The sequence below is a fragment of the Anopheles stephensi genome, chromosome 2 (assembly GCF_013141755.1).
Source record: "Anopheles stephensi strain Indian chromosome 2, UCI_ANSTEP_V1.0, whole genome shotgun sequence".
Lineage (NCBI taxonomy): Eukaryota > Metazoa > Arthropoda > Insecta > Diptera > Culicidae > Anopheles > Anopheles stephensi.
Window position 1 is genome coordinate 80,324,343 of NC_050202.1, and position 21,799 is coordinate 80,346,141.

The 21,799-nt window shown below is 45.3% G+C and overlaps 1 protein-coding gene across 4 annotated transcripts in view; it reads right to left on the reverse strand.

Moving 5' to 3' along the window:
- Positions 1 to 21,799, reverse strand: part of LOC118505510 (connectin-like) — an 82,311-nt gene that overhangs the window by 37,270 nt on the left and 23,242 nt on the right. For 2 of the 4 annotated variants that reach the window (XM_036041404.1, XM_036041403.1), the window contains exon 2: positions 18,308 to 18,372. The exons of the other annotated variants lie outside the window; for them this stretch is intronic. The gene's annotated coding sequence lies outside the window, so the exon portion shown is untranslated. The remainder of the gene's footprint in view (positions 1 to 18,307; positions 18,373 to 21,799) is intronic. 4 annotated transcript variants of the gene reach the window in all.

Consider the following 21,799-nt stretch of genomic DNA (forward strand, 5'->3'; position numbering starts at 1 on the left):
CTCGCGGGAATAGCACTTTGATTAGCTATAAAACCGACGTACACATTAAAAGTAAACTAATTTCCCAAACCATCAACGCCTTCGCATCACCGAATGCGTGATAGTGTTGCGAGACGGTTGGCACACCAACCATTCCCGGGGGTGTTTTGCAAAACGGTGAAGAGGTTTTACATTTTTTATGAACCACAAACTCGCAGCGTGCACGTTCGATCGAAATTCGTTCTCAAACTTTACGTTACGAATGGCGAGATCGTCCTCAACATCTGACTGCCGGTACCGTGCCACAGGCCGGAAGGGCAGAGCTAAACCACATCGCACATCGTTTCGGACGGATTGAAATGGCTGGTCGGAAAGTTGGTCTCCCGTGTGGCGGGCGAAACCGGCAGCAACCGGAAATTGAAGCATCGAAACTTAATTATGGATCGTTTGCATTCGATCGAAGCGCCACTGCGTCACTGACAGGTCGATGTGATCCATTTTCTTGGTGGCGAGTAAATTGAGTGCGTTAATCAGGGCGAAAAACATGCAGCCAGTGAACAATGATCAGTCTGCATAAGGACAGTTGGCGTGTTTGACCCGACCCGGGGCGAGCCATCCGAGCGGTGTACAATTAAGTGACAAAACCACAAATTCTGCAATAGCTGTTATCATTTGGCATGTCATTAGCGGGACGGTTGTTTCGTTCGACGACAGTTTCTATGGTTTGGTGATACTGGGGAAATATTTCTGGAAATTATGTTCCCAATTGTCCAGGACAGAAGAAAATTGTTTGTTTCAAATGATTTGTTCGTTTCATTTATTCCAATTTGGGTAACTTATTGTGTTGAAGGAAACGCCTGAAGGTAGGCAAAATTGCTGTAAAAAATATTCTAACCTTTCTAGTTTCATTGTCCTCAGTATTGCTGGAGCCGTTGCCGAAGTAAACTGTTCTCAGAAAAGATGTTTCTAAACTCACACATTTCTGCATACACTTAAACTAAAGCAAAGCTCATGAGTATGTAAATGATCAAATGTCTTATAGCACACCAAGCAGATGAACAATCCTAGCGTCTATGTTTTCTTCTACTTCCTCCTTGGTACTGCATCCTCAAAAACTCTCGGCTTGTCGCTTTTGGCTTTCTGAGATTAGAAACAACCTGGAAAGGTAGTTCTGAGCATGGGAGACGATCTGGAACGAACGCCGCTATCGGTCCCCAAAGTCGGGGGTCAAATTATAAACTATTAAAAAAAAACAAAGCAAATATAATACTTTGTGGCAATCGAGCCTAAAAGAAGCATCTTAAACATCTCTAACCATCCATTTTGATTCTAAAACATTCACCCCATAATCGTCTAACTACCGTTGACAGTATGCACATTACAGAGATGGTTACGATCTTATTGAATTGCTTTCTGGCCAACATTTACATCGCATTAACCGGTTGAGAAAAGAACCGAAAAACCAGCAAACCTTTCCTGCAACCAGAGTCCCGGTACCGGAGCAGCTAATATTGTTGTTTGAACATTAATTGAATTATGAGTGGAAGCTGGTAAGATTAAACACTCGCGGCTGCATGTATGATACAATCCGGTTTTTGGGGTAAAAGTTGCAGGAAAACTTGCCACCAGCCACCATGTCAAGATGCGGAACGCCCTGTAGAAGATGAGCCGGTTCAGTTACCTAGCGATGGTACCTTTACATGGTAATTAACTTCACCTGCGCAGATGTTGGTAACAACACACATCGTCGCACAGCTTTGCCCTGGTTGGCGTTGTTGTCGCGTACGTCGTCGTCGTCGTCGTCCCACAAAACCTGTCCCAAATCCCGTCTCCCCAAAAAAGCCTCACCGGTACGCTAAAGTGAATGAAATTAAATTACGTTCTCTCTTCCTGCGCAGTGGTGTGCACGGTGGGTTAGGGAGATAAATTGCAAGACCCTCAATGGTACATCGTACCGGGTCGGCTAATACCGGCAGGTGTGTAAAAGCTCGCTCTCGTTTACGGCGTTCGCCCTGTGTTAAGGTTTACCGTCGAATGTAGTTATCAAATTACGATACCATCAACAGACATTGCTTAATTATTTAAACCACGACATAAACATCAACTTTGGCTTGTTTCACACCCGTTGTTTGATGGACGCGATTCGCGTCTTATGAGGCTGCCGGAAGGATCGCGTGAAACTGTCGACAATGATGTACCGTCGCCGTCACCGACTCGGGCTCTACCTGCTCCAAACGAAATGGAAACTTTCACTCCTTTTTTTTGTTGTAATCCTCCCAACAGGGAACGGTACTGACTTTTTTGTGAGACGTTACCCTTGCCGTTACCGGTTCTGTATAATTTATTTCAAACGGTTTAGTTTTTGTTTGCACCGGAGCGAAGGGGACAGTTTTTCAAGCCATACCAGAACCGTACAACTAAGACCGGAAAATTAGTTAACTAACGGCATTCCTCCTGTGTCGGTGGTATTTACCACCGTGGGGCAACAGTAAGCCACGGTCACGGCAGGGAAAAGAACGTTCCACAAAAGGGGAAAGAGATACCATCATAAGGATCCACCGTGCTGACGGACGACAAAATGACGAAGATTAAAAGCGAAAGGCTTAGCCCTCGGTGCGAGCTGTATAATTTAAGACCGTCCGATAACTGGCATAAGATAGTAAGGTAAGACGCCCCCTAGCGCCGACGCTGACGACGAAAGAACTTGGGGAGAAGGACAAGTTCGGAGGAACTTTAGCAAATGTCGTACGAATAAGTAAACATCCGCAAAACAACGCTCATCCCCGACCCGGAAGCCATCCTGCACCACAAATCTGCTGAGCAGTCGGTAGCAAAGTTCTTTTCCAAGTTTCTGCCCCCCGCCACCGCCGCCGACAGCTGGAGAAGGTGTCGGTAAACCCCGTCCGAGGGCGGTGAGATTTCTGTGCCGGCATTTCATTAAGACGCTCTGTTTCGACCAGTCTTTGCCTTCTGATGGGGAATCTTCAGCGCAGCAGCAGCAGCAGATGATGATGATGATGATGTCCTTTCGAGCTGCTGTATCACTGGATGCTGGTACTATCGTCACCTGGATATCATCCGGGCACAGGCACAAACCTTGACGGCTGGCGCTTAATGACACAAACATCCAACCGACTCTTGGCAGAGCGGGCCAAAGATTACCGGTACCGAAAATCCCCTGGACGATGAGAAATCTGATCCCTGTCGGTGTCGTTACAGGTGAAGGTTGGGCATTTTTCCGGTATTCCGCCTTGGTAACCTTGGCTTGATGGAATGCTGGGAATGAAGAAGTTTTTGCATTGGCACTGTACGTACAGTTGGACATAAAGCTGTTTACGATGGTAAGAAATGGGCTTTGCAAAGGATATCATTACTCGTCATGATACGAGACGGGCTGAGCAAAACACGACCATCGTATCATATGGTCGAGGGTGGTTCAAACCCCCATGAACGCGTCTTAAGAAAATAATGTTTTTTAAAGTAAAAAAAATGTGATTTATTTTTTTACCGTTAAAAATGATATAGCTGAGAAATGAAGGGAAAATATTGTGATACAATCAACGTAAAATGTGCTTTGAATAATTAAATGACAAGTGACAAACTTTCTGGCTAAAGCTCTAATATCGCATAGAACATTTATTTACTTGGAAGCAAAGGTAGGCAATTATAATTTATTTAGCAATTGCATACATTTAGGCGATATCCATTAGCTAGTTCATGGAGAGCCTTATACGTGGAATCTAGCCAAGTTATTCTTACTTTATAACATTTTTTTTTTCTTGAAATGCGTTAAGTAGCACAACTGGATCACAGTATTTTCGTTTGATGTTCGATTTGATTGATAAAAAGCATTCAATTTAACCGTGTTAGAGGGGGTATAGGGATAAAAAATGTGCTTGTAATGCACTCTGGGACCGGAAAAACGCGTCTCTTTACTTGCGGTCATTTGATTCCTCTGATTGATTGCATTACTTGGTCCAGAATTGTATAAAAAATGCTTTTAGTTGTACCGAGTTCCGGGTTTAATGCCAGCACAACAATAAGTACCTCTTTGAAAATGATTCCTTTCAATTTGTACTAAGTGCTAAGGCTTATTACGCTAAAAGGCATTCAATAAAAAGGCAAAAGCTCTTATAGGTGATAGAGCGTTAAGAGAAGCATAAATCAAGAAAATAATTCAATAAACAGCCATGATTTACAACGGCTTGTTGAGCTGTTGCAAACATTGCTATGGGTATTAATTTTAGAGTACAGTAAAGCTTTTAAAAACAAATTCAAAAATCAAATAGTTCAGACACCCTTTTGTAATTAACATGCATCTCTTGGCTCTGCGGATTGAAACACCATTTGTACTGCATTCAACAAATACAAACCAAACAACCTTTTTCAACAACATGCGCGAAACTAATGAGCATTTGCATTTGAGGTAATCATTTGCTCGCTGCTAACTATTAGTAATCATAATAGTAAAAAACACGAGCAGTGCCCCGCTTCTTGAATGTGCCCTAGTCGCAACAAAGCACTCATAATTGCAGCCAAGAATTGCTCCCTCTTTATGCGCTCTCCAGTACAAACGAAATGCAATTAGCTTTATGCGCCTGTCCGGTGCAGCCAGAGCACGAAAGTTCTTCAGCGCTTCGCCAACCGTCAAGTCAGTGCTGTACCGGATGAGCTAAAAGCATTATTAATTCGTTTCCATTTACGGCTAAATAAAGTGCAATGAAGATAATTTCCTTGTTAATTTTTTCCACCCAACCTGGGCACAGGGCCGTTGGTCTGGCGGGAGCAAAGTTTTCGCCTGTGTGTTGCGATGGCGACGGAAGGTGTGGTCGCGGTCGCGGCACGGAAAGGCGTACCATCCCCGAAGCCAATCAGGAAACCACGTTCCATTGAAGCATGAAAGAAAAGATAAAGCGGAACCGAAGACGAGGCAAAAACCCGGGTCTTCAGACGTTTTCCGAACCCTTGCGCCGTTCGTTCGGAACGGGTGCATTCTTTCATCGCTCCCCTTTTGTTATTGGTAATGGAGAAATATATTTACAAGTGTTTTGTTTTGCTGGCTGACTTCTTGGCCCAAAACTTTAAGGAGCCACCACCGTTCAACTGCAACAAATGAGGCAAAGTTTCAGTCATTTCAATAAAATAAAGCAAAACAGACTCCCAAACCATGTAAGCGTTTCCACTCCGAGTAAAGGGGGCTGTGCTTTTTTGCGCTGAGAATTTCGGCCCTACTCCATCGCTTTGCAGCACAACTTCCCGCTTCATTGTGTTGCCTGTTTCCTTTTTTCCGTTGTACACACCGTTTTGAGCTATGGGAACGAAAGAAGGAGAAACTTTTCCTCCCAAAGGCAGGTGAAGTCTATTTGGTTAAAGAAATAACAAATTGTAAGTCGATGGGAAGCAACTTTTCCGGACGAAGTAGCGGACTGGGGGTGGTTGAAGGGTGACTGAGAAGGAAAGGGTTCCGGTGTAGTAGTTTTCATATTTTGCCGCTCTTTGGTAGCGGTGGAATAGGGTCGGGGCACAGTTAAATTACGCTACAGCACTGCGACTTTGGGCGAGCGTTTTTGGCTGAGCAACTACAAAAATGCCAAGTTTTCGCCCGTACCCGTTCAAGTTTCCTTTTAACTGTGTATGCGCTCGTTTAGAGGGAAAAAGTTTCCTTAAGCCTCATTTTACGTACGTACCGTAAGCGGGCGAACGCAACCGAATGGACAGGAAGGGAACAGGATCGGTCGACACACGGGGTTGGAGGGGGGGGGGGGGGGTGCTGGTCATGACCGGTAGGGTGAAGTTTGCACAAAACCCTTTCCTGCTTGTTTCCGGTGAGTTTCTCTAACCCACTTCAAAATAACCGACCGGTGGTTTTGGACGGAGTGGCAGATGTGATTCCGCTGCTTGCGGATGAGATGGATTCATTGTCTTTCGGTGGGTTCGGTGTTCTTTTGGTGGGTAGCTTTAAAAGGTCGATTGAATACTTTAATTAGGAGCCTAAGGCCTAAGGACTATGATATTTTTATTTTGGACATTTTTTAACACAAATTCAATATTACTTTTATACAGAAAAAATACAGCAATGGAACTTGTCAAAAGCATTCTACTTGCTTCTAGAACACATTTATCTTGAGTTAATGGTCCTCTTTTTTTTGGCCAAGTTTGTAAATAGCTGCTAGCGAAGTCAAAGATGCTTAAAATATAAGGTCAAGATAGCTCGCGTCGCTTCCAAGAAAGTAAAAGAACAACTCCTTACTCGGATCAAATTATGTACAAATCTAATTTTCATTGTGATTTATATTGCATACTTTCAGGCGTAGCTCGAATATCATCGCTCAAAGCATAATATCCACAAGCAATTTTGATGAAGTAATTTGTTAATAATTGTGTATAAGAGTGCTATCATTTAGTTTTTGTAGAAAATTGAATCATCTTAGAGTAAAATTTGAAATAAATTTGGTTATGAAAATATGTTTCACCGTAACAAAAACCTAAAATGTAGGTCTTAATGGTTCATCGGAATTTAAAACTATTTTCATTTATTTCAATTTCATTTCATTTTCATTTCAAGCACTGGTAAATGCATTATAATATCACAAACCTATAAACCATCATATTTGCATGTTCTTAGCAGTGATGTGTTTCCTTACATCCAACGGCACGCAGACTCTCACAGTGATTTCGTTCGTTTCAGACCAGCCATCATTCTCCTGCAGCATGCTCAAAATGTAAATCAAACACTCCATTTCACTCCACTGGTAACATCCATTACTGGGACCACCACCGTACGTGGTCGTTTCATTCCGTAGCTACTTTCCCTCACGCTCACCATCCGAGTACCTGTTCACCGGTGCGGAAGATACATTTAATAATTTTTCCCAACACATATCGGACCCGGGGGAGGCCAAGAGCTGTCTGTGCGTGTCTGTGCTGTGGGGCGAAGCGTGGCGGGTGGCAACATTTTTCCAGCCATTTGAGTTACAGTTCACAGTTCGCCCTTTTTCAAACCGCCCTTTGAACTGGTTGACCCAGAACCCCTAGGTCACCGCCGTAACTCCCACCCCCAACACTACTTCCGCCGGTTCGATACGGGCTGGAAGGGCCAAAGTTCACCCGGTGCAATACCCATACACACACACGGCACCTCATACTTATTGTGCGCGTATGGTGATGATGCTTGGCAAACCTGAACATTCAAACCGATTGCCCGCCGTTTTCTGAACATGACGTTTCGGAGTACGGGCCAGCCGACTTTCACATGCTTGTACCGAGTTCGGAAAACGCTCCAGCTCCGAAAAGTTCCGCCAGGAGTTAGACACACACACACACCAGCAAGTTGGCAAATGAATTTGATGGGTTTCTTTTGATGGGCCACTTGGATTTAAACACGGGTACGAATGTGCCCGAACCGACAGCGGCCATTTGTTCGCGGCGGTGTACGGGGAGAACGCTTCCCAGTGCCGGTCGCTGTCAGTGATTGATTGAACCTTCCGCTCGTGTGCTGTGTTCGGTTGGCTGTACCTGAACTCTGCCAGCACCCAGCAGGTGAATGGTGCTCGGGATGGCAAAAGCAAAATAGAAGTGAGAAATAAAAACACACTAGCGTCCCAAATAGAGCTTTGATTGCGCCGAATGCCTGGATCTGTCGTACGATTTGTACGCAGAGCAGCAGCAGCAGCAGCAGCAGCAGCAGTAAGGTTGAGTAAGGGACCAAGGTGTGTACAAATAAACTCTTCTGATGTTTCATGGCATAATGGTAAAGCTGCTGCGTTTTGGAACAAGCTCCGCATGAACCTGCTTTCGGCTATCGGCAGAAAACACATCCATCGATCGGGTATGATTTATTTCCGGTTCGATTCTAGTCCGAATTTCGATCGTCTAAGCATTACATCAGGAAAAAGGCACTCATGAAGCTTTGCAATAATTACAAAGAAAACTCAAATTGAAAACCTCCCGTCGGGTTGAGTATTAATGAAATTAAATTTCACTCTCGACACCTGACAAAGTCCTGATGATTGCTGATCAGACATTCGGCAGGTATACTCGGTTGCCTGCGGTTTACACCGTTCCGAACTTTCAAGGCATCTTATCTGGGCCGAAATTTGTTGCGAGGTTTGACTGTTTTCATTCCATTTTCACTACAGCTACCTTTCAAGGATCTCTCCAAGGCTTGAGGTGCATTCTTTTCACTTTGAAGTAAAATTGGAATTACACCTGCCGGTAACGCGGTTTGGTATTAGCCAGTAGCTCCGTGCATCCCCTTCTGCCCGAAGGAAGTGGGGTTTTTTGAATTATCTTTACCCTTTCCTCTTCATTGGTGCCAAATCGTCGCCGTTCGCTCGAGAAAGTTTTGCACCGATCAGCCGATGTTGCACCGTCCTTCTACGCCTTTCATCGGTGCAAAGGTGTGTCTGCACAAATACCGGTCGTGCGACATGTAGCAAATTCAACGAAAAAACCACAACCACCTCAACCCAGGGGTCCAGCTGGAAGGAAATGGACCACCGATTTGTCCTGCTTACTTCGGGACGGGCATGGATGCGGATGAAGTTTACTGCACCGAACCGACGGAGTACAAACACCGGCGGTTTGTGTTTCTCTTCCGGTACATTAAGCTCGGTAGATATACGTGTTTGCGTGCGTGTGTGTGTGTGTGTGTGTTAGATTATGGCTTGTGCTCTCTGCTTGCACCACGGGAGCCCTTTTCCGTGAGGCAGAGGATGCCAGCTCGTAACCGCAGGCGATTGAAATGGATGGAGAGCGCTTGGTGGGTTTGCTTTTTATGCTTGCATCTTCCACGCCAGGAAGCAGCCCGCTCTGCACAAAACCATCCGATGACAAACCGAGCGTACAAAACCGACCACCAGTCCTTCCCTACAGGGCTCCCACACTTAATTCACACATACACGCGTAGGTGTGGTATCGGTAAGGCAAGCATTCCTTCCGCACCATAGCAGGAAGAGGAAAAGTTTTTCAATTAAAACTCTGATCGAAAATTGGCGCAGAACAGCGACGGTGGGGACAGCAGGTTCAGCAGCAACATGGCAGGACACGTCTTGGTGACAAATCTTTCGCTAAGTGATGAGGTATAAAACATACTTTCCACACGGAATGGAAAAATTAATATCAGAACGAAAGAAAAAAGCCACCACGAGAAACAAAGCCATCAGTACAGGCAGAGTAATAAAACTTGTAACACTTCCAGCAGAGTGAAATTGGCGGTTGGCTGCGTGTTCCTGCAAATAGGCAATCATACAAGAATGAACATAGCTGGGATTTTTGTTGTTTTGTTTTCGTTGAAGATAGCTTCTTTGCTAAGAAGCAAAGCTGCTGCTCCAACGCCAACAGCTTTTGGTCATGGTGAGGAGGGACCGGCTGGCAGGTGGAAAGATTAAAATATGGCCCTGATTGCCTAATGAGACATTCATACAGTCGAAGCAGATGGTGCGCATCGTCCGTGTTGCGAACTGCATCGCCGGCCCAGGGTAGAAGGCCACCTCCGACAACCCAATCTCGGTACGATAGACAGATGACTGCAGGATAAGTGAAGTGGGCTCACATAACTTATGAATACATGACTAATGAGACTGCCGGCTGGCATATCTCTCTTGGTGGTGTGTATCATGTTCTCGGTCGCTTTATCGTTGATGTTATGCGCTGGTTCTGCTTCTGTGGAGTGAGCGGCGTAGATCACTCTATTAAACGATAGCTAAACAGGATTTAGCTCGTTGGATGCGTTGGCACAAGTGGAAAGAGAGTGAAAGAGAGATGTTACGAAAATAAATTTAATCATGGCTTGTTTCACATGTTCTGTACTTCATTTGTTCTGTATTAAGACATCAAAGGTATAGTTAAACCCGTTTATGTTACAAAGCATCATGTAAATGTAGCCTCAACCCATGCTTCGTTAATTGGCAGTTATTTGTTTTGCAGTTTGATTATTTTTAATTGCCCTTGTTTTTGTTGTCGTGGTCAGGTGCTTGCGAGAGTTTTTATATAATTCATGAAATTGCATTTTAAGAAGCTCAAAGGTCAGAATTGAAAATATACCTAAATAATGTTCATCAGTAAACTTGACTGAGAAAGAACACCTGATACTGATTTCAATTATGACAAAATGCTCGTAAATGTTCATCATAAACGATCTGCGATAATGATTAATTCTTGCTGGTTCATCTCAGTGTTTGCAAGGCGTGATTCTTCTCATTTACTTACTTGATATTCATGGATATATCGAATCGAATAATTCCAAGAGAGTTATTTTTCCGTTGAAATCTTATGAATGTTCCAGAAAGGTTGTATCAAATCCCCCCCGAAGAATCAGTGTGGTAAAGCTGTTGTCCTCATTGCTTAACCTGTGTACGGATTCGTAGAAGAATCGCGAAACACATTAACCTTGCTGCAAATAAAAGCAAACTACAACTGGCAGTTGAAATCTAAACGATTGCTTGTTTTTCTTAATTAAACCGGCTCGGTTTGCTGATGCGCTCAACGGACAACTTTATCCATTCACCCGCATTGATTACCTCCCGGAACGCTACGCTCATCCACAACAATCCATCCATTCATTGCCTGCGTTCAAAATCATAATCACATTTCCGTTTACATCACGACGCGTCATCAACGACACTAACTTCCAGATAATTAACTCCATTTTCTCACGCTCGGCATGGCATGATCCTGCCCCGGCCGGTATGTAATCTTTTCCAATCGCTAGTACATCGCGCCGGCCGGCCGCGTTGGCACATTAACACAATCCGTGGACGCGCGCGAGTGTGATCACAATCTAATTCCCTCTTCCTAATGAAGTTTTCCACCGCTCCGCGCAAAACTTTGCAACTTGCTACCGAGTGCGTGTTTTTGCTGCCGGCCTGAAGTGTTCGAAGTGGAAGAAGAGCAATAACAAAAAAAGCGCTGGCATTATGTTAACAGTCGTGCAGTGCTTGCCGGTCCCTGTCATGGTACAATCCTACCAAGCAGACGAGCATTGGTAGACGAGGCGCTGGTGTAGCTTAAAGGCCTGCTCGAAAAATAGTGGGCTACGGGTTTAAGATCTTAAGCTCCGGCCAAACATTGCGGCCAACAACCTTGGGCACGTTCCAGGCACCAGACCACACGAAGTTACGACCGGAACAGTCCGATTGCGTCGGAAAGATTGGTGCGGGTTCGAGATTGGGAATGGAAAATCTAATTTCTTCACCCCAAAACCATATCAACGGGTGTATCAGTGAGTGTGCGTTGTTTTCATCGCTCCACTTTCATTCCCCGGGCTCCGAGTTGGTTGGCTTTTATTTTTGATTACGACCGACCGGGACTGGATGCGCCCTGGCACAAGGATTTTTCCCCACATAATCCAACCCCAGGATTAAGCCATTCTCGTTCGGTCAGCCGATCGTCTGACCACGAACGAGCGCATTAGAGGACGGCAGAAGAAATTAAAATAAAAATACCAAACAAGGATACTCCGCTACCATCGTACCGCTTTCGTGTGTCCAGCCAGCCGTAAGCAGGCCGTAATAAACAATGCCCACCCGGAGGATAATGCCCTCGACACCGGGAAAGCACCAACAAACAAATAAAAAAAACAAGGCAAAAGATCAACGCTACATCTGACCGCCCGACACCGACGTCCATCGACGAGAAGAGATGACCCGCAAAAGCTAGGCCAGGAAATGAAATCAGCGCTCAAAACGACAAACACCACCAAGACCAAGATGTATCGGCGGCGCAAAGCTGCCGAAGAAAATCCGATTAATTCCCGGGGCCAAAGCCAAACGCAGCCACACACAAAATACAGCAACGAAAAAAAACGAAAAAAAGCACTGAACTGCAAAAGGAAAATAACAACAGGAAAACAAAACCTCATCGAATCGCTTGGCCTCGGGGGAGTTTGAGCGGGTGTGTGCGAAACAACAATATCCACCAAACAGCTTCGAAGCATTGTTTTGTCTTGCTTTTATGTGCCTGTTTTGGGTTTTTTTCGTTCATGTTCATGTATGTTTGTATGATACAGCCACAGGAACACTGCTGACTGAATGGTCATAAATTATGCTCGTGCTAATCCTTTCGTGTCTTATACATATAGCAAAGCCTTTATTGTAGGAAAGTAAGGAAAATTTTAAATCATTGAGTCTTGTATAATTCCACATTTTCAATTCATTTTCTGTTGTATATAAACAATATTTTCTTCACAAGCAGTACTAGCATTCGATCGTCCCCATAGTTCGTTGGTGTCCTGATTTCCACGTCGAAACATTTCCCCATGTTTCGCCTTCTGCCAGAGACATGGGGATTCACTCACAAACAGCTTTGTCCGCCTCAGCTCCCCCTTTGGGGCGGCGAGTTATCTCTGGTCCGATTTTTCGCCCATCGTATAATCACATAACAGCGAATAAAGCGTCGTAATTTATCCAATAGGATTAACATAATTTCTTCTCCCACAGATCGTTTCCAACCTCCAACACTTCCCATCACTTTCGCCTCTTTCGCGCTCCCTCTCTCTCTCTAGAACCGAGGCTCAATTTGGACCCACTCGGATCAGTGGCCTGCATGGCCGATGAGCACGAGAAAGTTTCACCCTCATCGGTGAACAAAAGTTTGCCTGTGTTTCTGTTCGCGCTGATCAGCGTACAACAGACAACGGCACACTCGTCTCGACTCTTACCGACCGACCGAACCGACCATGTTCAAACACACTGGATGACCACACAGGTGGAAATGAAACCGGTGTCAGCAATCGCCAAAGCACTCTTTCTCTCTCACTTTTTCTCATTCGATTCCGTTCTGTTCCCCGTTCGCCAGCTTTGCTTACAGCGGATCGCGACTAATGGAGACGCCTGGTGCCCGGTGACGATAATCATATGGCACGGTCGGGCGTGGGAAAAGTTTCACCGAGCGCACGCATAAAGAACTACTTATAACCAATAAATTATGACCTTTCGGGGGCAGCTCTCGAGTGGCCACGTACCGGGACAAGCGGGGTAATGGTGTAATGAAAATGGAATTAGTGCACCAAACAGCAAACAAAACAATGAATTTAGTGAAACCCTTTTTTCGGTGGACGTGTTTCGGGTCGAGCGAGCGAGAGAGGGGGAGGATGCTGGACGCAGTAGTGCAGAGGGAAGCAGTATTGTAATAAAATAAACGATGAACAATACGACAGCGAACAAGTCAATATTCTGCGAGCGATTTTCGGTGCCCACTGTTCGCCGCCAGACCACTGAGAGATACGGCCGTATAAAAGGTATCTTTGTTTTCGGATAAAAACTACAGCCTACAGTTAATTAGGGACATAAGATGGAGTTTGTGGCTGATGGGGAAAAGCTGCGTTGTAAGGGCAAATTAGTAACTGAATTGACTATTGACTTTTGACCAATGAATATTAGGACACGATAGGAATAATGAGTTCAACTAGTGCTACAATGTGCAGTAATTTGTACTCAATAATACTGGTGTTTTCAACAGCAATACTAGTCCAAATTATGTTTAAGTACATCTGTTGAACAGTCAACTACTAGATAAGTTGTTTAACTGACTGACTAATGATGAGCAGTCACTGCAGATAATGAGATATACAAAGTAAAACTTACTTTGTGAGGCATCAGTTTGTGTCCAGAAGTTTTTGACGTTATGGGAATCTTAATTTATCTAGAGATGAAAAGACATCTTTTTGTGTGCAATTCTTTTAAACCAGATACTATTCGCCTATTTGTCTCATACTTAATCACAACGATCGCAAACAAACAGAAAAGGAGTTTTCAATTAAAGTAGCGCTTTTCCATCTGCGCAGTCCCCCATAATTACGGCCTCTATCGTGCTTCTCGATCCTTCGTTACGGTTTCTTGATACATTGAGTGAAAATCAGTGTTGATGGTGGGTTCACATTTCTCACTAGCGTTACCGGCACATTACACGCCGCTCGAGCATTCTTAACACCCACTTCGAGGCACATCATCAACTTCATCATGCACCCCGTTCAACCTTTCTTCGGTTGCGCAGCGTAAAGCCAAAGTTGAAGAACTTTATTACATGCTGCATTTCAATGCAATTGCAGCTTCAAACATTTGCTCTCTCGTGCTCTTTCATCCCTAGACAATGCGCCCGACGTTCGTCAACGCTCGGAGTACTGAAATGCAAATAAAAACACACGCCCCGGATCCAGCACCACTGCGAGGGCAAGCGCTCCTACAAACCCTTCATAATTACTTCAATTTATGCTCCCGGTTGTTGTGGTTCGTAACTTTTGTAAACTCTCCTCGGTGCGTCAGTGTCATTGAGCGTACCTCACAAAAGAATCTTACCCAAACTATTTTTCCGTCGCCTCGTTTTGTGTATAGTGCAGGCTAATTAAGAATTTCTTGCAAGTCGCAAAGTTGAAACAACTTTTTCATACACTGGTTGTTGTGTTTGTTGGGCCGGAGGTTTGTTGCAGAAAGGAACTCATAAATTTTCCCCATGTAAAACAACGAAGCTCCTTACACGCTTTTTCCAAGTCAAATGTATTCCATGCACGTTCGCTCACTGGCCTCGTCCGAAAAAGAATCTTATCAAAACTTTCAACAGAAAAGATTGAGGGCCAAAAAGGCTATCGGTGGACACATTTCCGGACAGCATTTTGTACCGGTGTGCCCTTAATGTTGTCGCCTCCTGCTCGGATTTTGCTGAAACACACGAAAATCTTTCGAACATTATTCACCGTCGCAAACACGACGCACTTTTCGGCACGCTGATATAAATCTGCACCATGCTGATTTGTTTTACACAGCTCAGTCTCGGTCAGGCGCGAACGCTGATAGAAAAATCCACCAATCATTGTCAAAAGTTAGTTCGACGAAAGTTTTGCGCCCACCACCCGTCGTCGGGCGGGTTCGGGTAGACCATATTTCTCGCCCCATCGTCTTGCCTGTCCGGAGCGGAAAAAAGCGAGAGATGAAACGATCCCGCCCGCACCGGGTCTGCCTCGCCCTTTTCGTCCTTCCCAAACAGTAGCAACAACCCGACAACCAATTTGCGAGGTCATGATTTTACCGCAATGAAACTTGTCAAAATATTGTTTTCTCCACGTGCCAAACCACCGAACCGTTATCGCTGCGCCCAGTGTGCCCGTTTCCTGCTGCTGGCACTCAATTAGCGAAAAAGGGACCCCGTGGAAAGGGGTGGAAAAACGAACAAAAAAAGAGAGTCCATCATCGAACCGGGCAGCAGTAAAAACGGAGCAAAAACACTCCTTGACTCGGGCCGCGATGATTTGGTTGCGTTTGTTTTCTGCGCTGTGGAACGGAGGTACGCGCTCCACGGGAATGTATGAGCTTTGCCTTCTACAATGTACCGGCGTGTCATACTGCCCGCTGGTAGGTCTAATGGTGATAATTGAAAAAGTTTCGACCATCTTCTTGTCCACCGCTGCCACGCTCGTCCCAGCAAAACCACCCGCCGGAGCTGTTACTCCCTTCATTTCCCATGGGAGATTTGGCTTGTGGAATGGGACGGAAGAGGCCCTCGACAGTTTTCCTCGTGTTTTTCCCATGCTGTTTGGTTTATTGAATGGCTAGCTTTCGATTGCGGCTCTGGAATGAAGGCATTTGACAAGCGTGTCGCGTGCGTTACCAGCATGGGAAATTAATGAGCAAAACAGCATGTCCAATCGTGCCGCCGGTTCGGTAGGTGGGCAAGTTAGCTGATGTTCGATATGTGTCAGAGTGTGATTGACATATTAACAGGTGCGTGTGTGTTTGTGCAGGGGAGAGCAGTGGTGAGAAGTTTCTTTTCCACCCTGCGACGGACAGATGGGGTGCTTGTTACAGGTGATGAATTTCAATTGAATGGCTTTAGCCTCTTAGCTTAGCTTTGTATCTAGAATTAGGGAAAACTATCCAAATATTTGGTTTCCTGAAATCTAAAAGGCTTTTGAAAGCTAGAAAGAAAATTATTCAAAATGGAGACTAGTTATGGTTCAATTATCTCGAAGGTGGCTCTCAAAAAAGGCGTCCACACGCCACTACTGGAGTTCAAATCCCATCTGTACTGTATTTTTGTAGTGTGGGCTGGCTATCGGACTACGTGGTATCAAACAATTTACTAAGCAAGAAATAGCAGGTATAAATTAAGAAGTCATTAAATCCCGAAGATGAAAAGAATTTCGGTCTCTATCTTGAAATGTTCATACGTTTTTCAATTTTTTCGTTTTTCAATTTTGAAGGGTTATTGTTCTTATAATTGTTACTTATTATTAACCGATTTCTAGGTAGTCAATATTGCGTACGAGAATTTAAAGTTGAGCAAAGAAACCTTCTTCTGACTCCAGGCAGCAGCATCCTACCTTAGTGCCAATGAAGCATATTTTACCCCACGAGATCAAATTTAACCCCTCGATTGGTTCATCGGACAAAGGTTACAAATCATCCGCACTTTAAGCAACAAATCGCTTCGAGCACTTTGCTCGGGCGTAACAAACACACTTCAACGTGTTTGTTTGTTTGTTTCCATTTCCTTTTAAATGGCCGAAAACACTTCACCCGCTGGAACAACAATTTGCTGAACAAACAGCAAATAACGCTGGAAAGTAAAATTGCACTACATCAATCCTTTTGCCAGTGACACGCCGCCAGTCATTCGGACGGTTTGCATTGGGAAAATATTTTCCCTGGGCTGTCGTGTGTTTTTTCCCCCTTTCAGCTCTCTCGAATGATTTCCACTCGCCGCACTCAGTTCAGTAAAGTCAGCAATCCTTAATTGGCTTGTGGCAATAGCCTTTTTCCCACCAGTCGTCTGACCCGTTTCCCCCTTTTTTTACCCGTTAGAATAAACACAGGACGAAAGCAGGCGAGCGAGTGCGATGAGAAAATTGGAAAGTTTTTTTCTTCTGGTGTGGTAAATATCGGCTTTAAGAAGAAAAAAACCAACACCAACCCGAGTACAGCTGTAAAATGTGGCGTGTTTTGTTTGTACGCTTTGTTGTTTTATCGGTGGTAAAGTGGACAAAACATGCGCCATTTGGCACCAGATAAATCACTTCTGGCGGTAGGCTTCTTCATCAATTCCCACTGGAAACACGCATACATGCACGCACACGGACGTGGAAAAAGAAAACAGAAGCACAAAGTGTGGTGGTTGGAAAGAAAATTCGGTTTGTGTTCGCTGCCTGCCAGCGGGCGTGGAAAACAAAACCCGACCCAAACAAACAAAAACAATACACGTTATCGAATGGGCTGCGGAAACGGGGGGAGTTCGTTTTTTTCCTGGTCCAGCTTCTCTCTTTTTGCCCACTGGTAAGTTTCCTGCGTTGGTAGACCAGCCACATATCGCTATGATCAATTCGATCAGGATAGGCTTTGGCCGGGCGCAGAGTTTTGAGGTGGAAACTTTTACCCCGTTTGCTTATCTGTTACTACCCTTGGTGGCCTTGGGAAAAACGTTGGACTCAGGCTCCCCTTTACTCGGTGGTGATTTATAGCTTTTCGAGCGAGGAGGAGGAAAACAAAGCGAAGAAACAAACACTACCCTTTGGGAGGGAAAAACAACGAGTTCCATCTATTTCGCTCGTACATTTGCCATAAACCGAGGACGCCTCGGGAACGTTCCGCCTTTTTTTTTTGCTGGCTGGGAAAGCAAAAACCTACATCTTTCTTGGGACACGAACTAGAGTCCTTCATATTTGCATATTCAAAGTACGTGCTGGCGAGACACCCGACAAGGCATCAGCTCCGGTGACGCACACAGCATCCATTAGATTCATTTATCAATCAATTTACTCTTTCTTGCCAGGCGGGCGTAGTACCCTCACAAGCACACACACCATCCGCCACACACGCACACACACACCATCGATATCTGGTTGTCTCGATTTCAAAATTGTCACCAGCGACACAATTTTCCCCCGAGCACACGGGCACACTCAGCGCCCGCGTGAAGCCCGCTTGCTTCGATGCGTGAAAGAGCCAATTTAGAGTGCCATTATGTTGTCATTTCCATCCGAGCAGCCCATTTCAAAGCGTGAGCTCGAGAGGAATGCCGTCACAGATTCTTAGCGCGCTAGAATCGGCACCAAAGTGAAAGCAACATTCCCGAGAACCCAGCGCCGGTGGTTGATGAAGTGTGCCAATCAAGTGCGACCTGCTTTTTGTCGCCTGTGAGAAGCATGTGGCACACGTGGGCTGCCCATACCCAATCGTCGTCTTTCATGTTTTTTTTTTCTTCGGGGGGAGATAATTTGTGTAACATATTACAGCGGATGCGTCAAATGCAAAATCATCTCTCGCCGTGAAGTGTGCCGTGCTTCGGAGATGGAAGGAATCGCGTGTGGGTTGACAAAAGACAAAAACTTCCACACACTTACCGATTGTAATTTGTCGTTGCCAGGCTTGTCTTCGGTTGAGTGATTAAGTAGTCGTCGGTTGTTTCCTGTAACGAGAAAATGTCCTTCATCAGCAACAGCTAGGATTTGCTTTGATTCGCGCAATCGGGAACAAGAGGGAACTTTAAAGAACTCCTTTTGTGAGCGTTTCTTCGGGGAGGGGTATATTTTACGGTCTTCAAAGGGATGTTATTTAATTTTTGATTTACCAAGCAAGATATTACATTGTTTTCTGTTGTTATAGAAAGCTGAAGTACAATTGATAGACCTGTCAACGAATTTAAAAATTTAATTTAATCAGCAGATTGCATAGATTCAGGCGAAAAAATTGTGATAAGAGAAAATTTTGAATGTAGTAATTTTGTTTTAATTTCACAAAATTTTAGTTATTTTCGACTAAAATGCAACATCTTATATTGATAGGCGTTTAAAAAAGTTGGCATGGAAGGTTCTGGCGATTCTTTCTTCAGCATATTTTCAGCATATGTTTTACGATTTTGGGCCTTATGCGAAGAGATATACAACGTTTCCAACTATTCGGAGGCATTAGAAGTCAAGCTTTTCAACTTTACCAAGTTTAATTATTAAGTCTACTTCTAGAGGAGCAGATTATATTATTCCGAAAATCAAAGCAATACGAAGAGACTTATATAAAGCGCCAAACAGTAGTCTGATGCCATCTGCTTCTTAAATCTCTTCCAATTCCTGCAACATCTCACCCTAATGATCACACTTTCCTCAAAACAGATCTCTTATGCTTCCTGCAAGCGTTCAGAAATTTCTTAGAAACACAATTTCTTCTCGTACATCCGCACCAGAGACCCGTTCATCATGCACGGATGTTTCCTACCTCTGAACGGGTGGAAATTAATATCTGTAATGGATTCGAAGCAAACCGTTTACGCATAACAGTGGGATACAAATTGCGGCAAATGAAATCAATCCCGGCAAAACGAGCGGCAAATCTACACAAGTGTGCGAGCCGCACATTGAATGCATTCATTACCGTGCTATGTCACGCACGGCCGTCGTAAGAATTTCATCGCTCCACCCATCGGGCATCTGACCGTTCGTTTAGCCAGCCAGTTAACAAGGTACTTTGCCCCGGGCTGTGGGTGTCTGAGGGTGCGTGCGTAAGTGCAGGACTCGAACAAACCACCTGTACATCGTTCGATGTAGGTCGAAATGAGCCGTTACGATTCCATTAAAGTACTTTTGTCCTTCAGCTTTGATCACCGGCCCAAAGAAAGGGAGAGAGAGTGAGAGAGAGAGATCGAGGACGGCTACTGGCGAGGACGATGATGGGAAGCTGATGCTGATGACTATTGTTATGATTATGGATTTGGGCGTCCTTTTGTCCGGATGAAGTCTGAGCCGCACGAAATTGGAAAAAGGCAACAAACGAACAGCAGGGTTGGGCGCCAAAAGACGAAGCAGGTGTGCCCCCAGCGCACCACGCACCACGCAACATAAATGTCACACAAAAAGGATCAGCCCGTTGATCCGGGGCCGATGCCGATGTTCGTAATAGCAGCCACGGCGCTCGTTTTGCTCATTGCAGAGATCATCGATCGATTGTCATAAATGAAGAATAAATACATCACGCACAGCCGGCAGGCCATGGGCCGAGGCGGGATCGGAGGTGGGTGTTGGAATCGGTTGGAGCGGGTTCTTCTCGTAAATGTGGAGACCCGTCAACACTCAACCACTCGCTGTCAGTGCGAGAAAATTTTGTGATTGCATTCCAAATGGAAGGATTTTCTTTTCCGCGAATGCTCGGTTGCTCGGCAGGATGCTGGCCCCAGGACTAGACACTCCCGATTCGTTCGCTCTTTCGTCCTCTTTTTTGTAATCCGTTCGTAGCGCTGAGTGTGTGGCAACGAGCTGATATCGTTGATGTATGTGAGGGTGCGTGTGTGTGAAAGTGACACATAGCATGGGCTCGTTTGTAGTCACACCCGGGAGGCCATTGCCATGGTAGTAGGCGTTTTATGAGCCGAACGTGGCTGTGATACTGGCGAAATCCGCTTTGCAAAATCTCTCCTCTTTAGTGAACTTCAGCCGAAAGTACCGTGTAAGGAAGTGTGGCAGAAGATGGAAAGGAGTGGGGTGAAAAAGTCACCCGAAACACAGACACACAAGCCTGGAGACAATCCCACACAAAGCCACGCACTAACACCCTTTATGTTGAGGTTGGCCAAGGCTTTACAGCGCCGTACGTACGGAAAGTACTTCGTGTTTGAAATCTGAGGCCGCAGTCACGCTTTTTTGCAGTCCTTACCTCGCATCGATCCTTGGCAGCAGGCTACAGCATTCCGTGACGCAGCACCGCAACAATTTTCCACCATTTGTGTGTGTGTGTGTGTGTATGTGTGTGAGCCTTGTTGCGAGCCAGTCCAGCAAACGATGGCCCCGGATGGATATAAAGTTGCCGCACGGAAGCGGGAGGACACATGACAGCTGGACCGGTTTGGCAATGGTTGACTCAAATTCCAGCCCGAAACATTCCTCACGAGGCTAGGAAGCTTTTTTCCCTTCACTTGGCACTGGCGCTGGCTTTCCGCTCCGCAGCGCCCCCAGTGCAGCGGCAAGGACACTATAGGCGCAGTGAGAAAAGTGCTTTTTCGGTGAAATAATGGCCTCGTTACGGTGCTCGTACCGTACTGGGGCTGATCCGAAATCCTTTCAACTGCCTTTTGTACAAAATATTGTGCAGAAGGCGTTAGTCTTCTTACCGCGCCCTGCTTTGCCGCTGCTTTGCTACCCAGCATCCAGCACAACCACAAACGCCACGATATGACACGCAAGTGTAACGGATAAGCTAATGTATGCCATAAATTATTCAAATTTCTCGCACACTGATTCAAATAATGCTGTTATGCATTAGATGTCAAAGCTAGACGCAGTTATTCATTGTTCAGCTTCGATGCGATTCTTGGCGGCAGGACGGGCAGAACGCGCGACGATGCTTTTCTTGGCAGCTTATCCCGGAGGCGAACGATTGGCACCGATAGGTTGGGAGGGTCACAACGGCAACGATCGTGCGTTTTTTTCTTTTCGATGGCTGCTCCACTACAATCGCCCAGGGATCGATTTTCGATTTCGTGTTCATTGATGTGCCGTATTTGAGACCCCGGGTTTCGACCGGGCGCAGACCATAATGGTTCGTAATGGATGTATTCATGCAAATCGAATAAGTCAGTCGGGTGGAGGTGTTGAAGGGAGAACGACCGGCCGGAGGGTGAGATGCGATCAGAATTGGCATCGATCCATGGTGGTTCGGGAGAATTGCGAATTAAAATATAGCATCCATAATGGAAGGTAAAGGATTATCCACTTTCATCGAGCGAATGCGTTGTTCGTTGTGTAAAACTGCATCCAAGAACACTTTGGACAGGCTCTCTTTCTTGTGGATGTTTTATTTCTTAACTGAAGAGTAAAACTTTGTGAAGACGAAGTTAAACCGGTGGATCT